General features: G+C 37.5%; 1 long non-coding RNA gene across 1 annotated transcript in view; it reads right to left on the reverse strand.

The window, feature by feature from the left end:
* LOC102297065 overlaps positions 1 to 3,938 on the reverse strand; it is a 49,727-nt gene extending 45,789 nt beyond the window's left edge. Inside the window, exon 1 of the long non-coding RNA XR_315567.3 lies at positions 3,865 to 3,938. This is a non-coding gene — a long non-coding RNA (uncharacterized LOC102297065). The remainder of the gene's footprint in view (positions 1 to 3,864) is intronic.
* Positions 3,939 to 5,786: the final 1,848 nt, after the last annotated feature.

Below are 5,786 nucleotides of genomic sequence, written 5' to 3' on the forward strand. Positions count from 1 at the left end.
ACACACACACACACACACACACACACACACACACAGGTATAAAAGCACTGCTTGTATAAATATGAATATATGAAGTTAATGATTGTTAAAATAAAACAGAACATTTTAATCAATTTCTTGTTTGCTCCCAAATCTACAACATGACCATATACAGAAAAGCTAGACGAATAAATACACTAACAAAATGTTTCATAATTGTCAGTTTCATCATTTCAAAATTCTCCAAAACAACATTTTCTTTGATTGATTCATATTAAGTTGATTAGGGTCAGATTTAGTGTGAACCCATCCTTCAACTCAAATGAGCCCGAAATATTTGAAGGGAGCATTTTGGGAAAGCACCACGAGGTAGCAACCATGGCTAATTCTCTATTTGCTACAATTTTAGCAAGTACTTGGAAAGAGAGCTTTTCATCTACTGTATATCTGGCATTTTGAACAAGTATGTTCTAAATATTATTTGTTAAATATCCTAAATCCTAAATGATGTGGGGTGATTAGCTAACTCTGATATACACACAAATCATACAGGAAGTGTGGCAGTGTGCTTAATTGAAATCAGACCTAGTTTTATTCTTGAGATCATTTTCCTTCAGGTATACACGAAGGTCAACCGCTTCTCCAGCATCATTGCTCTAGTTCAATAACCAAATCTGCATGAGAGAATCTGTATCATCAGAGCATCTTTTTAATTACTAAAGATCAGCTAAATTGAACAAGTGAGACATTGCAAGTAAAATATTTACAGCATGGCCATGTTTGCCAGTTCAACACTTCAGGTCCAACACTTGATGTTTCCAGAGACTGTAAAAAGACCGGAGGTGACAACAAACCCAACAATGACCTGAGTAGTAAAAGGTTAGAGAGGGATGCTGCTGTTTCTGCCAGCTCTGAATAGATCACACCTCGCTCTTAGCCATCTGACCTTTGAAATACTCAGGGAAGTTTCAGTCATGCGATGAGGATGCCTACATCTATTTTATGATCTACCAAAATATTTCTACTGGGTGTCCTGTTGAAGCTCTCATCAAGGTGTGCCTCTAATTTGAATGCTTAACAGGAAACATCTGCCTGGAGTCAGGAAGATTCATCTCGCTGTCATTTTCTATCTCGCACAGCATCCAGTCCTCCCTTCATCCTCTCAAAGTGGGAGGGAGGTGGAGAAAAAAAATTAAAAAACAACAAATATTAATGAGGTGTTACACTGAGAAATAACGATGTGTGCACTCCCTGATAGCATCTGTACTTCCTTAATGGCTTGCGCAATTATGTGGGCTTCCATTAATATCAAGGCTGGAACTGTCACCACTAAGGGATTCACTTCAATCACTGCTGTGCCTCTACTGCTTGCCTCTGTAAGTACACAGGAAAGAAGTATATGTGAAATATAGCTGCTGTGCCTGGCTATTAAGTCGTTTAAATAGCTGCTGGGGGACATGGCCAGCAGTGGTACCAACAGATATTCATAATAAAAAAAATGAATTAAATATACTGTAATGTTCTGAAACATCTTGGGGCCCATCTATTATTGGATCTGGTGAGTTCTGCACAGCAAAAAACAAGACATACAAAATTCAGGCAGTAATGAGGACCTATGGGAGCATGCAGCTTTAGGTTTTAGATAGTATGAGTGCATTTATTACCTAAAGCTCTTTTTGAAATAAAAAAAAATCAAGGGAAGAGAGACAGATGTAGATATCTTTTATCTTTTATGACAACTAAGTGGCATCACTCTAAAGGTAAACAGTTTATAAAAACAAACTTAAAGCACTAGAGGCCACATGTCACAGAGTGATCGGGACTTTTTTCTGTACATGTTAATTCAAACAACATGATGGTGGCTTGTGCAGTTGCATATAATCAGGCTAATAATACAGTTTCCTTTTACTCAGTTTACTCCAGTTTTCACTGCCTTAAGGCATTCTAAAGCTACACTGTTTTTTATCACCTGTGTTAAGCACATTGAGTTTACACATAATGAAATGTGCCAAATAAATGAAATTGCCATTGCTGTTGGGTTACTGACTCAAGCAGCCTTTACATGGAGCAACTTGCTAAAACGTTTTCAAATAAACAAGATCCTTATAAGTTAATTTCCATAAATACAAACAAACAGACAAATAAATAAGCAGTATTTGCAAAAAGGAGGATAAATTAAATAAATGGGCTGGAAGAGTCTGTTGACATATTCATGTGTAGCCCCCAGGAGCAGCTGTTGTACTATCAAGCAGGTTTGGGGCTTTTACTCAGCTGGCACCAACAAAAAAGCCAACCCTTCATCATTCAGGGAGTCAAATACTGCCATTCTGTTAAAGCTGCTTTAGATGCTGAACGCTGTCCTTTGGCATCTGTGCCACTCCTGGTTGAAAGAGCCCCAACATCCACATAGGGAGGCGGGGTGTTTCAATTACTGTTAGGTTTTGCTTCCCTTTGCCTGGTTGACCCCATGAGGGCTAAGTCATCAACAGTATTTTTTGTTTGTCTTTTTTAGAATTTATTCTTCCAAGTACTGTTATGGAGTAGACAAAAAGTATAATTGATGGATTTCAAAAGTCATGTTTTGTTTTTCTCTTTGGCTACATCACTGGGGTCATCACAGATTATGACTGGGACCTGCTTGGTTAGGTTTGCTAAAAGAGTTAGAATACTTAAAAAAAAAAAGTGGTTTTTGGCACAATTTCACCTACTTCCATGGTCCATGCAGTAGGGCTGGGCCATATCATACCGTTCACAGTAATACCGGTATAATGTTGGGCAACGATAAGAAAATTAAATATTGCGATAGAATATGGGTAAAACACGCATGCGCAGTACCTTTGTTTTCATACGTACGTGGCGCAAAAATGAGAAGGGCGAAAGCGGATCGTTGAATGAAATGGATGAACCAGAATTGGTTTGTAAAAATGCTGCAACTTTAGTGGTGTGGAAAATACGGCACACTTAAAATAAATCCTTTGATTTTTCTGAAAATCGACAGTGCCGCTTATAATCCCGTGTGCCTTATGTAGGAATTCTGGTTGTTTTAACTGACCTTGAAACAATTTTATGTGGTACACGGCGCTCGAAAATCTGTCAAATGTTTTAGTACAACTTTGCTAAGCTGGCTTTCATCATTATATTATTAAAAAAAGGATAGATTTAGAGTAGAAAAATTACAAAACAACCAATCATATATATCCACATACACATCTACCAGTGAGGCACCAACAATGAGCAGGGCTGATCATGTTATATAGAGTCATTCATTGTCTCTGGTAAGAAGTGTCCACCTGCTTTGAGCAGGAGCTGAAACAGCCGTAAGTTCAGGAAGTGCAACTAAGGCTGTTCTCCCCCACCAAATGTCAAACAAATCTATTTAAGATTTACTTCCAAAGTAATATAAACGATTTGAATAAATGAGTTTAGTTCACTTCACTTTTATCTAAATAGCGCCAAATCACAACAACAGTTGCCTTATGATGCTGTATATTGTAAGGCCAAGACCCAAAATAATACAAAGGAAACAGAAAAAACTCCAATAATCACATGGCCCCCCCAGTGAGCAAGCGCACTGGCGACAGTGAGAAAGAAAAACTCCCTTTTAATGGGAAGAAGCCTCCAGCAGAACCAGGCTCAGGGAGGGGCGGTGTGATGGCAAGCCACACAGAGTAAGCGCCACACCTCACCATTAGTTGCTTCACTTTAGTTTGCTTTGCAGTCAACTTTAAATATATCTGACTTATTGTCCAATATTATTTCTTTATTAAATTTATTTATTTTTTCATCACACCTTCCAATGTTTATATGGCGTGCACACATATTAACACTACAAGGTTAAAGTTCTGTTTTATGTTATATTAATAAATCTTTCTTTGCTTGAGTTACCTGGGGTTTGGCTTCTCCTTCCTGGTTGGCAAAAGGTGTGGCAAAGGGCTGGGGGAGCTGTAGTACTGCTGACAGCCTCATTGGATGAAACCACATGCTTCGTTGCCTGGGGGGTGTTTCAAGTTTCTTTAATTGTTTTGAAGTAGTTGGTTATATGGCAGCCATGCTTTCCCCTTTGTGTGACATTTGGTTTAGCTAAGCCAGTATTTAAGTTCCCTCGTGTGTCATTTCAGCAGGTTAGTTTGTCTTATGGTTGTTTGAGGTTTGGTTAATTGTTATCTTGAGTTTAGTTTATTGAGTTGACCTCTTTTATTGGCTGCCTGTTTAGGTTTTTTGTCTTTGTTAAGTATCTTTTTATATTTTGGGGTCAATAAAACCCCTTTTTTTTTAAAATTAAACACCTGTGTGCTTTATGCCTTACTGCTTGGTCCCTGACAAATGGCGATCTGCCACATCCGGTTGGGGTGACGGGAGCAAGACAGGACAATATTGTCATAAGATTTTAAATTAAAAAAATAAACATGTTTTTCTTCTTTTCTTGAAAAAGCAAAACGCACGTGCAGTAGAAGGTATAAGTATAGAGGCAGGCAGGAGGCTCCGGTCCATTCGCACCAGAACCTCTCGCCATAAGAACAGTTTCTTCCCCTCTGCTGTTGAACACATGAACAATAACCGTATGACTGTTCCCACCACTAACACATGACCCTACGCTGTGTTCACTGCATCATTCCATGTTTGGCACTGATCACCACCTGCACTCATGTATATATCATGTATATATCTATCTATCTATCTACTTAGCACTTTTAATTCTTATTCTCATTTTTATTTTCATGTCTATTTAAGCTTAATTTATAACAGTATGTTTGCACTGAAGCACCGCAGCAATTTCCTAATGTTGTAAACCCGCTCAACATTTGGCAATAAAACCTTTTCTGATTCTGATTCTGATTCTGAAGTTAAATAAAAGACATTAACCAGTACATGTGCTGGGAATGAGAAAAGGACTGTATAGCTGATCTAAGCCAAGTATGAGTTCGAGTTCTTTCATGGTCTGTCCCAGTAAAGAAATCAGATACACCTTTACTATCTTCGACCGACAAATACGTTCTTCCCGTTTTTATGTTGCTGTCAATTCATGTTAGTACAACTTGCCGTCATGTTATAGATGCCTTAACAGGGCCCCACAGCGTTAACTACATTGGCTTTCTCATTTGTCATAATTGCTTAAAATCTCAATGTGTAGTATGCTAATGGAATTGTCAGCAAAGCGGATTTCACAGATAGTCCTTTTAAGTGCTTGTGGAAATCTCCAGTTCTTAAAACTCTACCTTAACCATTTCACTCATATAAGCACTACCTTCAAAGATAAATGCAAAGACAAAAAATATTCAAATTAAAAGTACAGCTTTCCTGTTTGTTTGTTTTTGCTGTTGCAAAAAAATAACACCTGCTTTGGAAAACTATCAGCTGAAAGGTGAAATATGTATGCACTGTACGACAACTGCAAACTACACAAATCATTGCTACAATAATGTTTTGAAAAGTCACCTCACTAATATCTGTTGAGAATGAGAATGCAGTTATTGTTTTATTAAAACAAGTTGCCCACTATTAGGATATATTTTTTATTATTTTATCATCTCAAAGTGTAAAAGTCTTCTTATTACGTAAAGGAAAGAACACCTACATGAATATAAATGTTAGCAAACAGAGCAGTTTCTCTTCATTTACACCAGTGGTTTTGGTGTTATTCTATAAAACCTTCTGTCTACCAAAGGCACTGCTATTAAATCATAGATTCAATTCACCTGAGCAGGAGAACTGAATCTGTGAAAATAATGAGAGCTATTTTTCATTAAAACTAATTTTTAGGTGATAATTGAAAAACTGTTTTCCCACAGATATATCAGATCAGATAT

The sequence above is a fragment of the Haplochromis burtoni genome, unplaced genomic scaffold (genome assembly GCF_018398535.1).
Source record: "Haplochromis burtoni strain Fernald_Lab_line unplaced genomic scaffold, NCSU_Asbu1 Contig_31, whole genome shotgun sequence".
In the NCBI taxonomy this organism is placed as follows: Eukaryota; Metazoa; Chordata; class Actinopteri; order Cichliformes; family Cichlidae; genus Haplochromis; species Haplochromis burtoni.